Source organism: Erithacus rubecula (genome assembly GCF_903797595.1).
Source record: "Erithacus rubecula genome assembly, chromosome: 3".
Taxonomy (NCBI): Eukaryota; Metazoa; Chordata; class Aves; order Passeriformes; family Muscicapidae; genus Erithacus; species Erithacus rubecula.
This window is the reverse complement of record NC_136689.1, coordinates 55,961,630-55,981,443: the sequence shown is the minus strand read 5'-3', so window position 1 is coordinate 55,981,443 and position 19,814 is coordinate 55,961,630. Positions and strand designations below refer to the sequence as shown.

Here is a 19,814-nt window from a genome sequence, read left to right as displayed (position 1 = left end):
AGTGCCCTGCCCCCAAAATCATCTTTGCTTGGCTGTTCATTGTGCATTCCAATTAATTTTTTAGCTCTGCAAATTTTTGCCCTGTTGTACTACTTCAAATGATTTCACTTCCTCTTGGATACAGACATGTTCTTTATGTTCTAATTGAGCTTCCTCTTGTGAATTAGTTTTCAATTGGAAAACTAATTTTACTTTGCAAATAAACTTAAGACAATTGACTCTTTCTGACTTTGAGTTTATAATAAGTGAAACACTCATTTGGCTTCTGCTTTTCTTACCCAAAGAGCACACTAATTTTGTAGGACTGTCTACTGAGGTGGTCCCCCAGATGAGGACAGCTGTATTTTACTAATTGGCTGTATGGATTCAGTTATGTAAAAACAAAACAAAAATTCCCTTGGTCTGTTAACAAACAGTGGTACATTATTTAAAAAAAAAGAAAAAGTAATTGAAAGGTTTTAAGAAAACATTCTCTTCTTTGCCATAGCCATAAATGAAGAAGAACCCTGTGATATGTCTTACTTCACCAATGTCATCTTCTGGGAATCAGTAAAGGTGTGACAACTTAAGCGAATTGTGCCACATAATCAATGAAAAGTGTTGTGTACAAATAACAGCAGTTATTATGACTTGGATGGACAATTCAATGGATATTTTCCATTGCTATACACAGAACTGCTAACATCCCCATTTGAGTTGCAAACTGTACAGGGAAGAATATTAGTGTCTTGTGTCAAAAATTAAAAATGTAGGTCTTAAAAGGTATGCATCCTATTCTTAATCTTTAGGCTTCATTATGTCCCCTTCTGTTGCATGCTGAAGATTTTTATAGGTTTGTTCATGTTCCAGTTCTTTACAGCAATTTAGTTACCTGTTGAGAAATCCTTTGGCATTTTATACTTGTGTGTGTAGAATCCTAATATTCACAGTTTGCATTCTGTGGCAGAACTGAATTTTGCCTTCCCTGGGAGGCAGAGTTTTGGGTTGCAGGCCTTTTCCTGATAGGGACATAGACAGTGTCAGCTTCCACATCATGAAAGACACATAATCCAGAATTTATTTGGCCTTTGGAAAAATCTACTTGGCTCAATGCAAACTGTGGCTTTTTCTTGCATTGGATAACCACTGAGGATAAAATATGCTGTGAACCAATGGGTTACTCCATGTTACAGTGCTCACTTCCTCTTGCATCAAAGCAAGGCAATGGACTTTCTGTAAAAAGGACATGTTGGGTCTAGCTACCAGTTTGCGAGATGAGTTCTTCGTCTGCATCTGCCTGATTTATTTTTTTCCCCTTGGAAAGCTCATGAATGTATCTTTATTACGTACCTAGGATGATGTTTGAATCATAAGCATGAGTAATTGCATGGAAAAACATGTACTTGCTCTATGGCCCCAAAGTAAATAAACCAGTAACTCCCCTGTGCGTAGTTAGTCTGCAAGAAATTGCTGCAATAATCAAGAGAAGCTAAGTGATGAATAAAGACAGGGCAGTGATGTATACATTTGTTGAAATGTTGATTTAATGGAGAAGAGTCCTTGTTTGGAAACTTTGGAGATATTGTACAACAATTGCTTATTGAAGATGAGCTTATGGTTTGAAAAATTATAAAGCTGAAGAGAATAGTGAAGGAAAGTAAAGCTATTGTTACCACTCTTATCACTGGTGGTACCAAACTGAAATAAGTTTGGGTATTCATGAGAAAAAGCCTTTAAAGGACTTTGAATAAAGCAGATCTTTGCAAGTCTTCCACTTACAATAATCCTGACATATTTTCGATGCAAGTGCTTGACAACTTGATTGGAATTCCAGCACATGAATTGACTACTATGACTGGGTGTGTGCAATGACTTCAACAGCAAAAGATGATTTCTCTGAATCTGTGAAGACAGCAGTAGAGCAATCTTTGAAAAAAATTCATTCCGCATCTGGATTTTGGTTCATTAAATGAAATGTATTGTTTGATATATCATAAGGATATCATGTTAATAAAAAAATTACCTCATTTATTTTGTAAAATAGCATCTAAAACATCCCTGGAAACTAATGGTTGTTTTATGAATTAGAGTAAGACTTTGAATGAGTGTGAGAGAGAAACAGGAATTAAGAAAAAAAAAATCAATAATATATTTGTTATTTTTTTTAGTTGTTCTTTTCATAAATACCTCTCTCTGGACCACTTAGATCACATCTCATTGAGACATTTAGTTTCCATCTGCAAACTATAATTTCCTATGGGATTTGTAATGGAAAAGCTGGATCCAAATGTAATTTGACTATATTTCACTGTTCTCAGGGAGTTTACAGTATCTTTGCTTTGGAACCCATTCTCTTTTAGAATATTCTACACAACAGCTGTTTTATTTTTTCAGTTCATCGTTGGGCAGAAGTAGCTGTAAAATAAGCTTTAAATCCTGTACTCAGACTGCTGTATAGATCAACTTTAATTTTGTCATAGAGTCTGCAAGGAACAACATTACATTCTGGAAAGGCTTTCAGTGGCTTGCTGAGTATATGGATCCAAGAATGATGTTTGGCTTTGGGCTCTGTTCATTTTATGTGAAACTGGAGACCCCAGTATAGTTGCTAGTTATCACATGGGGAATGGAAATGTTGCACTTTTGTTTATGAATCACATCCTCCTTTTCCCGAAACAGGAAAATATTTAACTTTTTAAAAATTCACAGTCAAAGCTGAATGAAGGAATCATAAGTCTGGGGTAAGATCTGTCTTAAAGATCCGTTCTGTGAACTAGTGAGTTATCTAAATTTTATCTGACTTTAGGAAAACTACTACCTGGTATCTACTAAAACACAGGATTTTACAGGGTAAAGTTGCAGGGGAAAAAGATGTAAACCATTAGCAACTTCAAGCAATTGCACAATTAAAATGTATCTGACTGTATCAGTCAATAAAAATTATTGAGTATTTTGGTTGAGTGATACTTAGGTGTTCTAGAATAATGTCTCATTGCTTTCTCATTGCATTACTAGAGCACTATACAATCTTTAGGCAGGCCAGTCTTCAGAATTGATTACCTCTGTGGTTCCCTGAGGGGTAGATATTAAGTCAGAACAGATGAAGAGGCCACAGACATATGTTCCCTTATCACAGATTCCTGTCTCTCTGCTTTAGAATTAAGTTTTCTAATCAAAATCAAATGATTCAGCAACATAAAAGGAGTGGGAAATGGTTTACAAATGTATAGGTGTAAGTGATGACATTATCATAATTAATACACATACAAAGAATACTGCCCAAGTTAAAAACAGCTACAGAAATCAGAATTTAACCCATTGGATTATAGAGGCAATAAAGAACACAGTACATGCCACATTATGGAGTATAAGACCATATGTCAACAATGTAAAAGCAATGGAAAAATATAGTAAAGAAGAAAGGGGAAGTATTTAATTTTATAGAAGCTTACAACGTCAATGAAATTGGAATTGGCTCAGTGGGTTGCAGGATGATTATACAAAAGCCTCACAATGGATGTATGATCCTGAATAGGACAGTGTCTGCTTTAGATTTTCCTTATCTAAGGGACAAAAGTATTTTAAAATAACTGAAGAACTTGATTGTATGAAAATACTTTATGTTTACTGCATGGCAAAGATGTTGTTCTGGTTATGTTGATACAAATGGTGATCTCTGACCCCTCTGAACTTGAGTCTACTTGAGTTGTTTAGTTTTGTTCCCAAAAGGAAACAGGCTCATACATTTGTCCACTGTCAACCTTCCAGACTTTCTGAATGCACTTAACTCCAGCACATGAACAGACAGGATCCCATAGTTTAAGGACTGTGAGGGTGGAACAATAAATGTTTATAACTGACCTATTGATCCCAAAGGTTCAGAACAATAGTACAGGAAAATTCTGATGTGTAGTGGTACAACAGAGTTGCCACAATAACATTTCCAATGGGTTTTATTAAAATGGAAAGGACAGCTTTGTGGTTGTAAGGCAACTTGTCAAAAAAGAAGAAAATGAATACTTCTCATACCTAACAAATTTACGTATTTTCTTTTAGCACCAAGTTAGAAAAGAAATTATGTCCCTATCTCATATCTCATCCCTGTCTCCCTATAGAAACTAATTCCAAAAGGATTAAACCTTCAGGAAAATTGAATCATTTTAGTATCTTTAGTTCTGTAGATAAGGATAGCAACATCCTGTTTGATTAAATCCCTGTTTGCAATGCTCAATTCCTCTGTATGTCTGATAACGTGGTGTCTTCAAAAAGCCAGACTTGCTGTTGGCACTGGAGCTTATGCCAGTTTACTACTAGGAGAGGTTTACATTCTGATTGAATTATCAGGGAAGTAAAGAAACAAAAGACCCATGATGTTCTTATTGATAATATAATTTATTATATATTAATAGAATTAATATATTAAATAATAATAAAATTAAATTTAATAAAATGCATTATAATTAGCAAAACATAATTATATAATAAATTATAAATAAATCAATTAAATTATTAATTAAATATTTATTAATGAATCATAATGTTAAATATGTTATTTAATTAATATTATATCAAGAAAATATATGATAATGCAAATATATTTATATTATAATATATTTTATAATATATGATATTATCTCCTTCATCAGACTCAAACAACTACTTTTAATTTTCAGTGCTTCCTGCAGTATAACCAAGTTAGACAGATAGTGCATTACCTACAAGATCATTGTTCTCTTGAACAAATGTTTCAATGATAAGCAATGCTGTTGTTCTGTTTAAACAAACATGTAAACAAGAACAAATTCTTTTGAGCTATATCAATGTTTGAATCATGGACTGGGTAAAATTATTCTTTATCAGACATCACTGGATATGGAATAGTGAAATGATGTAATGACTACACTCCTATTGTAATGTGTAACAGAGAATTATAGTTATTGTTTTTACTGCTGGGAGCAAAGTAATGCCGGACATATTTATTCTGTGTCTCTCTTTTTCTTTAAATACACAACAAATCTCCTTGCATAACAGGAGGTGAAATATGAGTGGGACAACTAGTGAAAGAAAATACTAATTGTATGCAAGAGGGTGTTTCCTTTCTACTGAGTTTATTTACAGGAGGTGATCAGCAGAGAAGATTATGCAAAAATCAAAACTGCATTTTGATAATTTGGCCCAGACCCTGAGAACAAGCTGGCTTATTCTAAGTTAGATGAAATGCAGGCTGCATAAGAAAATTCAATTCACTTTCTTACAGTGTGAACCCCTACACTTCCAGCTATATCTCTAGAGGTTTCCATCCCATTTCTTCCTAAGTAAAATGATTTCATATGGCTGCACTTGCAGTCCTTTTTATTTTTTTCCTTTTTCCGGTAGAACTGTGACAACATAAAATTATTCTGCTGTAGGTGAAAAAAGATTTTACAGTAAATGTGGATGTTCCAGGATATCATTAGAGTCTGTAGTGGCTCCAACCTGATATAGCTTTTTATAGTGCTGTAGTAGAAATCAGATTAGCCTTCTTTTAGCAGCATATGAAGTCAGCTCCCTATATCAAAATATATAACACATCCAAAACAAGGCTACTTTGAAAGCTTGCTATTTAGGATCTACATGTATTGTTCACTGGAGAGAATGGAAGACTTTCTGTATATCCTCATCCTAGATGGCTGTTATTACTTAAGATTAGTGCAGAAATTAAATTGGAATAGGATGACTCCTCTTTTCCTGAGCAGCAACTGATCCAAGTGTATGTTCTGTCTAAATTACATAGCCTCTCCTAATCAAGGAGTTGGCCAGATTTGTTGCATTTACTGTTTGTAGTTCCAAATTTCCAGTCTTTAAAATTAGAAACAGTCTTCCTGCTCCTCCATGGCTGTATTGAGCAGCTGCTCAGTAACTAGTGGTTGCTCTTTCAGTAGTGCATGGAGGGTTCTTAGAGGCAGCTCTGTGCACAAGTACAGCCCTCCTGCCATTGCCATAGCCTGGGTACACATGCTGCAAAATACAGCACAGCCTCTGGGCTTTGACATAGAAAAAGTGTAGAAATGTGATCCAATCAAAGAGCAATATCTTATGGATTTATGGATTGATTTGGCCCATGGTGAGGATTACCTGTTACTCTGGTTGTCAGCAGATATATGGGTATAATAGTCTGGCTATAGAAATAAATACTGATTCTCTCCTGTTTGCAGCTTGGAGCTTGCCTCATGTTTGGTAAAACAAAATCATGGCCACATTAAAAGCTGATTTTAACATGGAAACTCAATTTTAAAATGCAAGGAATCTTGACTACTTACTTTGTGCTTTCTATTTAGTACTTCTTGAACATCCATGTATTCCATGTAAGAACTGTGGTGTCTATTAAAAGAAAAACAAATTCCTATTTTCAGTATCCGTGTTTTAATTCCAGGATTTTACTTTTTAGAAAAACTCAGCTTTTTAACTATAAATTCTGGTCTCTTGTTAACCAAGACTTTCAAGTAACTACAACTCAACTGCTATCAAACAATATGATTAGGTACTTGGTCCTCAGTAACCTGCTGATCAAGTTTTGAACTAGAAGTTTGGGCCAGAGAGTATCCAGAGGTACCTTCCAACCAGGCTGATGCAATGATTCTTTGATTTTTCTCCTTATTTCAACAGTACACTTTCACTTAAATTCAGATATATGCAAATGATATAGCTAATTAGATTTTTTTTAAGGAAAAATCTGGAATAAAATTAATTGATTAATATTATTTACCTTTTTCAGGCTTTGTTTATAGAGATATAAAAAAGAGAAATCATCAACAAAGGAGGAAGGAAGGGTTATTTAGAAAAAGAAAATTAAAACTCTTAAATAATATTGAAGAAATTTGTGTTGGCTTACAATACCTATGAAAGTATTCCACAAGTAGTGTGGAATTATACCTCTAAAATAGATAAGTTGTACATCTGACAATTTTTTTAGTGGCTTGACCCCTTTGTTAATTTCTAGAAAATGCCTCCTTTCCTCTAATAAGAAGACTTTTCATTAATAGTTTCCTCCTGGGCCACATGTGTGTATGTTATTCAAGGCACAATTTAAAAAAGGTCAGAATTTCTATAATTTCCTATTATCTAGAAGTGTTAGAATTGAGTGAAATATGCCCTGCAATTGCACACAAACCCAGAATCCGTCTTGTTAGAACAACAGAGTAAAATCATTAACATATTTACAAAGTACATCTGAGAATTAGAACATCATTTGCATCTGTCCTGCATATTTCTTATTTGGAGTTCAGCTTTAACTCCCTCTTTATGGTCTTGGTCCAGTAAAATGTTTTCTCAGAAAATCCAGATCCAAAGGTAATGTGGTTATTTCCCTTTGAGAATATTTAACATCTGGCTTGGTTCAAAGACTTGAACTGCCAAATAAAAGGGAAACCTTGTTTCAATTTTAATGCTTTCAGGAGCTATTTACAGTTAGAGTCCTCATAAAATCATGTTCACTCAAGGACAACAAGTCCTCCTCAAGGATGGGGAGATTTATTTCAAAGGCACCTGACAGTCCCTGCAGATGTCCCAGTGGAAGTCATTGCACCTCTGGTGTTGGGATGTGACAGCAAATGTGGAAAAAGCTAAGGAGTTGAAAGGCTGGCAAAACATTTGTCAGCAGTTCTAGCTAAGGCAAATATTTCAGAGTGAAGACTGTTGAACTGCTGTGAGGCTGGGACATGAGTGCCCTTTTTACAGGGAAGGGAAAGGCCAGAGCTGAAATGGAAACCTGTCCAAATGTCCTGAAGAGCTGAATGCAGTGCTCTCACTACTGTGGGGAGAAAAATTTGGTGTGGAGAAGTAACCATTGCTCTTGGAGTAGCAAGCACTAAAATCCAAAGTACCTGCTCTCTTAAATATGCACATTCTTTTGGAGTTTTTAAATGGCAAAACGATCAGAAGAGCCACGCTGTGATCTTTCCCAGTGTATATAGAAACCACCTGTCTGTCTAGTTGTACTTAAGAGCAATTTACCTGAATATGAACCCTAAGACAAATGCAAGCTACACTCATCAGGAAAAATGTGGGCTTTACAATTACAGATTAATGAAAAATATTTAATTTCTGTATCTGTGATAGAGACCAGAAAGTATTTTACATTAGTTGAAAAACATTCTTGCATCTATTTTAAACAGAAACTGCTTGGAGAATTAGTCTTGACATTATAGAACATTTGTAACCTTGGAGATTGTAGGTAGCTGGTAGGACCACAGAGTGTTAAGGAATGATGCTGAAGAGTGTTAAGTACTGGTCTTGAAGATGTCACAATTTGAAGGAGCCAAAAACAATGAGAGGCAAAGACAGTTAAAGGAAACAAATAGCCACAGAAGGAAAGTAAATGAAAATTCATAGTAGTGATGAAAACATAAATAGCTTTTTTTTTTTTTTTTTTTTTTTTCTTTTTTTTTTGCAAAGTATTGCAGTTTTATCCCCTCAAATTGCTCTACAGACATGAAGCAACTTAAGATGAAGACGATCTTCTTTTTTCTTTTTTTGGAAAGCATGATTTATTTCTAAGTCTACAACTATGTTCAAACAAAACTTTCAACAAGCACATTCTCATCCTTCTGCCCACAGACTGGGCATCTTTCATTCCTGGTGGTGCTGAGCATTGGAATCATGACTGACAAATGAGAGGATATGTTTTACATGAACACATCCTGAGTTTTATTTCTGGATGGAGACCAGTGGAAGCCATTGAGATCAGAAGCTGACAATGTGAAGAATAGGAACTTTCTTGATCACAATTTTGCTTTGCTTCTTAGAGTTTGTGCTTTGTTTCATAACCAGAGACAAAGGGAAAAGTTTAAACATGAACTGAACAATGCTTCCAATGCAGCTCTTAGTTGATGGAAATTATTTCCAAGGATTTACAGCTGCTGATGATCTGTCCCAAATTGTGATGCTCAGTTTTGAACATTTCTTGTTTTGGCTAGTGCTTTGCCTGAGTGTGCTGAGCTGCCTAAAGTAGAACTTAGTGGCTTTTTTACCTAGCACTAAAAGTCTTAGATTTTTTTACCATGATAGATGAAAAGCTAAAAAATATTCTTATGAAAATTTTGTCAATTAGATGTATAAGAGATTGCAGTCTTAACAAGAGGGACCATACTGGAGAACATCTTTGTAATCTTCAGGTTGTACTGGAATAGTGTATTTACATATTGGGTTTTATGTAATTTGAAACACTTGCAATCCATGCTTCCTTCTGAGCGATTCACAGACAATAGTAAAAATGAAAGCTCAAAAATATGAAGCCTAGCAAATCCCAAAGCAAAGCATGGTCTTTTACCTCATATCTACTGCACATTACAGAGATGTTTCAGAATTGTTTTGGAGTGCATTGAGGAGAAAACATTATATATCTGTTAGTTAAGATGTAAGATTTTCCATCGGCAACATCAGACTTCCTTTCCAAAAAAGTTCTCAATGTTAATTATTCTCATTATAAATAGAATAGAAGTTTAACATGAGGCCTTATATACTTATGAAATGAATAATGGATGTATAAAAAAATACACTAAGGAAATAGCACCACATTACAGTATCAATGCTGAACTGATTAATAAATTAAAATCCTGGTGTTTTTGTGCTGTCTGTTGGTTGAATATATGGGAGCTCTTCTTTTTATTCTGTAATGTAACCTCAGGAATGTTTCTTTCTTCTTTCTTCAGTAATGTAAGGAGACAATGTTCATAAGGAGTAATTTGCTAATGATTAGGGATTTAGGATGTTAGTGGGTTTCAAGTGTCTTGGACTATTCCAATGTTATGCCTTTCCTGTTTCATCTGTTTCCATTTTGTTGCATGCTTGGGATATGAAGGATTCTCTTTGTTCACCTGACTGCGTTTACATCATATTGACTCAAAGCTATGCATATCAACTGACTTTGAAAAAGCAAAAGAGGGAAATTATCTCTCTTTCTGACACTTTTTCACTGAACAGAATTTGAAAAACTAGATCCTATGATCCAGACTTGCAAGATGAGGAGACTTTCCATATCTGATGAAATCAAATTCTTAGAGGCTGACAGAAAGGAACAAGTTCTACAGTTGGTGACTTAGCTAGTGTATTTGCATGTGCTCCTTCATTGCCTTCATGCAAAGCTCATCAGTTCATCCTTTAACCAAGAGTTATAATTTCTCATGTTTTTTTCCTTCCAGTCTGCAGCCAGTAATATTTTAATCACTGAAGTGAATGTATGGAGACCAAAAATATCCTTTAGAACCCTTTATGCAACTCTTCAGAACAGTTTGTTCTCTGTGCTGTTCTCTGATTCACTGAGCTACCAGGTCACCTCTGACATTTTGTACTAATAGAAAAGAAAGGACAGAAGTGATAAAAAATCTGTGGGCTTCCAGTACCTGAAGGGAGCCAACTAGAAAGATGGACAAAGGCTACAAGAGTATGTAGTGACAGAACAGGAAAGTATGGCTTGAAGCTAAAAGGGAATAGGTTTAGATTAGATATTAGGAAAAAAAATTAATTGGGAGGATGGTGAGGCACAGGTTGCTTAGAGATGTTGCAAGTTACCATCTCTGGAAGTGCTCAAGGTCAGGTTGGATGGGACTCTGAGCAACCTGGTCTAGTGCAAGGTGTCCCTGCCCATGGTTGGAATGAGATTATCTTTAAGGTCCCTTCCAACCCAAATTATTCTGTGGCTCCTCTATATGGGCTTCAGATTTTTCTAGGACACAATCTATATGCTATCTTGTCTGTGGAAGAATGCACTTTGCCCCATGTTTTTGAAATCACTTTTATGTGACACTCATATAAGTGGTCCTTTAAAATCTGCCAAATCTCCTATAAGCAAAATAAGTTGTGGCTGCTGCAGTTGTAACAATTTTTTTGAAGAATAGTCTTCTACCCCTTTGGGCATTTCTTTTTAGTTTCATTTTCATCAAGCCTGTAGAGCAACTGACAAGAACAGCATATATACCCTTGTGCCCTTTCTTTGTCACCATTGCTATTTTCTCATCTATTTACATGCAAAATCATTTATTGGTGCTACACTGGTCTGGACAATCTGTGTTTCAGAACTTCAATGTATGGTACAATTCTTCTGCTTCTTTGACTCTTTATAACCTTGAGTATGTAGCTTTCCTAATATTTGTGTTACTTTTTTAGTGGATGGGGAGGGTTGACATTTGGCATGAATAAGTTATTAATACACTTATATTTGTATTTAATTTATATTTTGTTCTTTATGTAAATAGGTAAAGATTTCTGCAATTTAGACTCGCTGATAACCATGGTTATTATTTGCCAGTGTAAGTTCAATGTGGGATTAGCTTATTTTTAAATTCAGTAGTATGAAAAAATCTGATGACTACTTTTTTTTTGTTAAGTACTAACAGTAGGGTTAATGACTAAATTAAAACACCATGAATCCTGAAAAAATATAGCTATTCCACCTACATGAGTAGCTGATGATTACAAAAGAGTTTGCTTGTGATTTTTGCAGGGAAGAATAAAACCTTACTGATGATATATTCCTCAATGCCAAGAGATAATTTTTTTTTGTATGATTGAGCAGTTCTGTATTAGTTATTCTGCTCCACAACTTCTCCTTTATAAAAAATCTACTATTTATGATGGTATGGTTCATTGTTTATGGTTGAATGTGGGTAAAGCCTTACAAAAGGAAGGCCTTGTAAACCATGGCTCAGACCTGTTACTTTGGCTAAGTAGAAAAGGACTGTGGGAAAGACACTTAGCTGAATTAGAGGTAGAAAAGCAATATAACTATTATATAACCACTGTGTGTTCACATTCTGGTGTATGGTACTTGGTTGGATTATGTTTGTTATGATTTAAAACTATGTAACTGATATAACTGCTTAAAAAGTCCTGGTTTTTGCAATAAAAGGGCTCTTCTTTGCACCTGCCTGGGGACTCTATTTCACTACAGACCCTCACCCACAGTTTACTTATCTCCTACCTACCTCCTACACTAGTGGGTTCTGTGTAGCCCTTCATATGGATTTCAGCAAGAATATGATAGATGCTCCTCATTTTCCTCCATCTTTTTCTTCTGCATGTCTTTTAGAATCATAGAGGATTACAGTGGAAGCATCAGCAGTTCAACATGAACCAATGTTGTCTTACTGTGACAGTCCCAATTTGTGGCATATGGGAAAATTTAAACTTCATCAGGTACATTCCCTACTTTGGAAATCAGATAATTAGTTTACTGAATTACTTGCTCTCAGATGACAAATGCTGGCTATTAATTTCTGAACTTTTGGTTTTTATTCCATATTCTCAACTGAAAATAATTTAATTATATCCACAGTTTATAATAATATTGATGCTCCATCCACAGACCTTGCATGGATTTGAAGAGTAAATGTTGAACATTATCCTCCATCCCCCAACAAATAAACATGTATCATTCAAAAATAGGACTCTGTCATCATGAAAAAAACATATTCAAAGCTGACATTGGAACAAACTGAAATCATCACATCAACACTGCAGCAATTAGCACCTAGGATTTTCAAAAGTAGGTAGTATCACTGAGTATTGCACTTGCTTGGTGGATCCTGCATAAGAACTTTCAAAAATATTTCATCTTCTGTGGCTCAGTGCCAGGCAAATTAAAAGAAACTTACTCTTGGAAATCCTAGCTTCATAAGTTGCCTAAGTAGCACTACTAATTGTGTCATTTGCTGCCTACAATACCTTCATTCTTTTGCATCTGTATTCATTATATGTATTCCATTTATATGTCTCAGAGTCATGGAAAGAGAAATGTCTGCCAAATTTCCTTTTGTTTTCTAGTAAAATGTTGGTGAAAACTAGATGAAATATGAGGAAAAGGAGTCTAAAAATAATTTCCAACTTCTGGCATGAAGATTCAGACATTGCAAAATCCATCACCTCTCCTGGATGAAAGCACATTATGGATGTGAGGTATGACACATCCTGTACGAGGAGCTTTTTAAATATCAAAGACTAGTAATTAATTGCTTTGGGAAGCTTTGAACAAGCTGTGCTAAAACCAGGCAGAAACCTGTTTCTAACTGTTTGAAACTACTTATATACAAGACAGCTGGGAAAAAACAAGGATTCTCTTCATGTTTGAGCAAAGGCAGACACTTAGAACTAGGAAACAAATCTAAATTTGATGCTGGGTAAGTTTTGGGTATCAACAATTCCATTTTAGTTAGAACTTAGCACATCTCTCTGAATACCACAGAAAGCCATATAAAACTGGGATGTAAGACAAGACTTCCTAGATGACACTAAGGTTTGTGATTGTATAGTCAATTACAGAATTTTACTTGAAAATGGATTGGGACAAGAAATGATTGCATCTTCAAATAAATATTTTTTTTAACAAATTGTTTGAATTCTGGGAATGTGGAAGTGCTTTCCTGTGTATAGAAATCAGAAGTAAATTATATTAACACAACACATTAGCTGGAGGGAAATATGCAGTTTTAGGGAATAACCAGCACAGAGGAAGTTATCTTAATTTATGGCTTTAAATATAGAGGTTTATTGGCTTTTTAATAAATCTAAATACAAATGCTGACATCATTTACCTAAATTAGACTTACCTGAATAAAACATTTCTTTTTATAAGCTTTCCCAAAATGTAGATACAGTAATATCTTGAGGCAATGATTTTCAAATAATAAATATGTAGAGTGCAGTACCTACATGTTGGCTTCTACTAAATGTGCCTTGGCTCTGAACTACATAACAAGGGGTGCTTCTCAGAGAATGCTTTACCACCCTATACTAACTATTATATCTGCTCTGTCCTTCTTTATCTCATCCTAAAACTGTAATCTCTATTAGGGTCTTTAGTCTCTCCTCATGTTCATTCTAGCCCTCTAACCATTTTCCTTATCTGTATCTGACTTTTCTCTTTCTACTATAAAATAGATGAGTACAGTTGGAAAGCTGTTCCAGCCAGACACCCCCTTTTTTCTGAAGCTGGCACAGATTGGTGCTGCCTAGGCTATTGCACTGCAGCCAGTAATGGTCCCTTTTGCAGGCAGAAGGAAGCAGTTTTGTGACACTCCATCTGAGAGAGAGAATTCCAAAGTAGAGTCAGGAAAACCCCTTTTCCTCCTTGCTGGTGTAGCTGGAGGTTTATATCTGAGCAGAAAATCTGCATCAGGTGAGAGAAGATGGGGAGAGGAGCATTTCATTGCTCTAGGTGAGTAAATGGAACATGATTCCTATACCTCTTTGGCTGATGCCCTGAGTGCAGTCAGCATATGGACAGATCTAAATATCAGTGAAATTCCTGATGAACTAAATTGTGCCTTTTCCACAGAAGACATGCTGGGGAATTTTCAGAGAATTAGAATTAGTTTTATGTCAGCATCTATGCAGAACTACCCAGAAATTAAAGACAAGTAAAGCTTTTGTGGTTTCCAAATGAAGTAATGGAATGTCCCAAAGAGGTTTTTATTAAAAAGGCTTAGAAGATGAATGGTGCAAATCAATTAATTTTTTTTAACTTACAAAGACTGAGAGTTTGTCTAGATGTGTTAAAGCTGATAGAAAGGATCCAGCATTCTCTCCAGACAGGTAACTAAAGTTGCCACTGTGACCAGCACTGTAGTACCTATCCAAAGAAAAGGATGCAGGAGCATGATGGGGATATCATGTCAATTTTTATAATGCAACTAAGGTCTGAGTGCTTTGAATTGCATTGATTTTATGTTACTACCACTCTGCTGGCTTGAATAGAGCTATTTCAAAACATATAAATATCATATTGGTGTATGTGCTTGTTCGGAAGAGTAAACTTCCTGTGTTTTTACACAGAAGTTGTTTGGCTAATCATGTTAGTGGTCTGATTTAGAAAATCATCATTCCCATGCTGAAAAGTAGTTTTCTAAACTGATAAATGATTAATTCAATTACCTGAAAATCATGCATTTAGCATGAGCCTAAAGAATGAGAATTTGTTTTTGTCTATTCAAATGCTGTAGATTTTGGGGAGGAGAACTTAATTGAAATTAAGTAATTTATTGCTATTGCCAGTTGATGATATTATGTGATTGCTGTTTCTAGAGATTCAGTATTCTGACCTTTTTAGATTCTTAATAATGAAATTCTGCCTTCATGAAACTCAGTCTCACCTAAAAGTAAAGCCAAGTCACTTACAAACTTTTTGATATGCAAATAAGCAAATTACACCCAAGTGATCCCTGCATCTATCCCTTAAAACTGTATGCAGGTTTCCAAAAAATGGACATCATCAACAAAAGTTACAGCAAAGACTACAAACAGAAAAGCCAGAAAAATAAGAAAAACCTCTTTAACTGAGAAAACCTCTCCTCAGATTTGACAACTCAAGTTGAGTGTTGCCATCATGTATGGACCAGTCATAATGGGAAACAAATCCTCTGCAATATTTGTTGCTTTGAAGTCAGCCTCAAGAGCTACTTGTTTTGTTTCTCTGGATACAGGGATAAGAAGACAAATTTACAGGTTTGAGAACACTGATTTACCTTTTGAGTTTGTAAAGGATGGTGTCTTATAATCCCCTTATCATAAGGGACAGTACTTAATACTGACAAAAAGGCTTCACCATTTTTACTACAACACCAAAGTATGGGCAGACTTGTGAAAGAAGTGAGAAAAAACCCTGAATTTTCTGCTGCTCTTCCAGGTTCCATTGCAATAGGGGAATTCACTCCCTTGGGATTTGCACTCCAGTAAGAATACTAACACACAACAAAGGCAGTGTCGTGCCTTCACTGTGTTTTGGGAACTGGAAGCTGTGGGGTTTCCCATGAAATTAAGGAAACAAAGCCTCTTTTTCCTCCAATAGTGTTTGCTTTTTTGTGGGGGAGATGTGAGCATGTGTGTGTGTGTGGTGGGAGTGTGACCAACCCAACTGAGCTATGTAAAATAAAACACTGGAACATATGGACCTGAACAAAGCAATCTAAAACTGGAGTAAGGCTATTATAAACTGACTCATGGTTCCTGAGCTCCCTAGGAAACTTGGTTCCCGGCCTAATTGTGGGGCAGGTTTTGTTAATAAGCTGCAGAGCCTCAGTAATGATACAGTTTGAATGGAAGCAGCAAAGACCTGGCACTTTTGAGTCACCTTGAGCCATGACCTCCCAGATGAGGTGCATGCACCATCACACCTGGGTGGCAACGCCTGAGCAGCACTGCCTAGTGGGACAGATGGCAGAACTGCCTGGCCTTTTTTACTCTAAGAAATAGAAAACTGAATGGAAAATTAATTGCTTAACTCTCCATCCCTGCCTATTTTAGAAGTATTTTGGAAGAAAGGCAAAAACAGGTGGAAGTATGTATTGAAGTTCATCTGGCAAAAAGACATTTTCTAGCCAGCTCTATCAACAATATCAATAGCTGCTTCACCTAACAAGCATGTTTTAGATCTAAGGGTTTACTTTGTCAAAGGAGTTGGCCTTCAGACTTAACCATTAAGCCTGTTATTTCTCATAGTCTGGAAAAAGTGATACTTTCCTCTTTGAAGACGTTAATGAAGGGAATTTAGGTGGAGTAGACAGAAGAGAAGAACTAACACCGAGTACAATAAAATTGAAAGTTTCTTTGAGGTGTGGGTATTGCAAGCAAATAATGATTTTGGTTGTTCAACATTGTCACTCAGTTGCAGAAGTCAAGCCCTACCCCTCTAATGCAATCCAGCCTGGCAGCTTTGACCCAGGTAGAGAGAAGACTTAAATCCTCTTGATATGGTAAAGTTCTGGCTGGCAGGATGGCCCCTGTAGGTATTCCACTTTGGACTCAGCCTTTCAAATGATGTCAGGTACCTATGCATGTGTGTTTCTCCTCTTCTTCCCACCTTCCCCATGGGTTTTCTGTCCCCACTATTTATTACTTTCTATACTGTACTATTGACACAGGCTGCAAATTACCTCCCTAATGACACAGTTCTGGGATGATTTCTTTGATTTTCTCCAAATACAAGGTCAATCAGAAATGTCACTTGAGATTTCTATCATGTTCTGTTCTCACACTTCAAATGCATCACGAAATTGCTTTATAGCTGTAGCTGACTTTGAAAAGTTCTAGTATTTCTTTAGTTTTCTAGCTGCTTCTGGATTCTTCCCAGTTAGAACTGGGCAGGTGCAATTAAAGTGTCATTTACCTAAGCAGTTCTTTACAACCTGCTTCAACCTAGGACAGAAACAAATTAAAGAAATATTTCTGCACCACCCCTCAGCTCTGGTATATGTAGCTAAAAGCTTGCCTAATCAAACACCTTTTTTCCAGATACCCCCAAACAACAGCATTGGTGTTATTTTAGTGTCCTGAAGTGCTGGACTGGGCTGTTGTCATAGAGGGGTTGCTACCTCCTGGTAGCCTCCCTATTTCTCTTCCAGATGCTGTGTGCTGTATTAAATTTTTCACAAGCAAAATTTGAAGTCATTCAAGTGTTCTGTGTTATTATAATAAAATAGTTTAAAATGGTATGGTTGCCAGATGGACTGGTTTGTAAAATTAATTTTGTTTTATCACAGTGCAAGTGATAGAGAGGAAAATCCAGTGGGGGCTCATTAACGAAAATGTTTTTCTGGCTGATCTAAATATTGATTCAAATAGATATAGGCTGGTGCAGATAGCTGGACAAACAGGAGCATGTTTAAGGTTTCAGCTGAGAGCTATTATGCCTTCTGGAATTACAGTAAAAACCCATTGCAGGAGAAACCAGAGGCTGGGGCCAGGAATGTTACCATAATGAAAGCAATTAAGGATTACTCTGATGTGGTGGGGGATTTTTTGTTTGTTTGTGGCTTCTTGTTTTTTTCTGGTATGTGGGGTTTCTTGTTGATACTGGTGGAGGTTTTTTGTTATTGGTGGTGGTTTCTTTTGTTTGGTTTGGTTTTGTAAAATTTCAGAGAAGAGCCACACTAGGCAGCTGAGCAGATATTTGCCAAACTGTAGAATCAGATCAGCAAGTCCTCTAATTTTTGTAACTGATTGTGTCAATAAAATGATTAAATGGCATGGATACCTACAATACTGTCCTGCATATGGATGATGTGCATTTAGGTGTGACAGCAGATGACAAACATAGATAAACTGACCAAATACTTGATGCTTTTGGAGAGAGTAAGGGATCAAATCAGGCATCACTTCTGAGTTGTTCCAAACCTCCACTTCTTTTGCATTTCCTGGTTTTGTTCCCAAATTAAAAAGTCTCATGGGAAGAATGATTCTTCCATTATTACTATGCTATGGAGACAGAGGTTAGCTGTCTGATTTTGATGTTTCAACAAAGCATGGGAACCCTCAGCCTCTCATACTTCCTAGTTAGAGCTCAGGTTCAAAAAGAACTTGAGTTATAATCAAGTATATATTTAGGATGAGCTTCTTAAAAGATAAAAAAAAACAGTAAATAGAATTTGAGCTAACAAATCTCTTGGTCTCACAAAAAATCCCAAACTCCAGCTCTAGTCCTCTAAGCAATTAAATAAGTGGTTAAATCAATTAATTTTAATTATATCCCTGAAAATCTGCATTTCCATGTAAAATTGGGAACACACTTATATGAAAGAACAGGAGTGTAAATCACTAAGAACTTTTGTAATCCAGGTGGACATGTTTTTTGTAAATAACAAACATTTGCATGTTTGTTTTTTCTTCGAGTAATTTCTTTCCTGGAGGCTTCCATCCTTGACATGCTGTCGTGTTCTGGGCACCTCTATTGTATTCAATTATTTGCTTCCTGCTTTTTTTTTTTTTTTAGTTGGAGAAATTACCTCAGTTCTGTGCAGTTTCTCTGAGGAGAAATGTAGTGCTTTTCTGCTCATTACCAATTCTTAATTGTTAGTTAAAGTATGGGTGGTTCCATCCTGTGTTCCAAAAGAGTCAGACAATACATCCCAACTTGATGCTTTGCCCAGAGACTCTGGCAAGGGGTGCACTTGTTTGGTTGAGCTCTACAGCAGTCAAAATATTTCTGATGGACGGTTTTCCTCCAAATTATTCTACTGTTCCCCTAAAATAAGTTTTCCATATCCACTTGACAACATTAAATTTAGGGAAACCCCCCCCCCTTTCAGCTATATCAAAAGAATTTATTTTTCTTTTTGTACTGAAATGAGTTTCACACTTCTGTTACAGATTGCAACACCATGTAAAATACGGGAAGATGAGAATAGAATTATTCAAGTATTTCTATCCATATGAACAATTTTATTTTTATGGAAACATTTCTCAACATATTTTCTTGCTCCAGAATGAAAATGAATTCCTAAGCAGAAGTTTTTGTCTGAAATGAGCTTATATGTGTGGTGATCTAATTGATTGTTGTGCCATATGAGAGTTTCAAAATGGTACCCCACAGTTGAGGGCTTTCAGGATTATAGCATTATTTCAGGACTTACTGTTTCTAAAAGTTCATATTAGCACATCTGAGGTGCTATTTTTAAATAACTGTAAAAAGAGTTGGCTGAAAACAAGAAATTCTGGTCATCCTTTGTGAAGTGCAGGGCAAACAGGGATAAAAGGAAGAAAGGAGTGAAAAGATACTGAGAATCAGCTTGCAAACAAACGAATTTTAAGAAGGCTCTGGGATTGCTTTGATGAGAACTAGAGGGAAAAGTGACAGAGTAAGACTGTGGTCTTCAAGGTGGGAGGGGATTCCTTGTGCATTCAAGTTGATTAAAAATACCTAAGATGATGTTTTCCCTAGTGTGATGGAAGTCACCTCTTGGTTTATTGGGTTCCTCTCATAAAGTAGGAGAGATGAAAAACATGCCCAGCAAGAGTAAAGGGTAGAATTCTCAGTTTTTGTTGTTTTTCATACACCTAAATCAAAGATCTACTGATCTTATATGAATGTA

The 19,814-nt window shown here is 35.9% G+C and overlaps 1 long non-coding RNA gene across 1 annotated transcript; it reads left to right on the top strand.

Moving 5' to 3' along the window:
* The first annotated feature begins 487 nt into the window (after nt 1-487).
* On the top strand, nt 488-12,906 carry LOC306800282. Its single transcript, XR_013773796.1, has 4 exons — nt 488-555; nt 11,211-11,264; nt 12,320-12,499; nt 12,778-12,906. It is a non-coding gene; the product is annotated as an uncharacterized lncRNA (long non-coding RNA).
* The last annotated feature ends 6,908 nt before the right edge of the window (nt 12,907-19,814 follow it).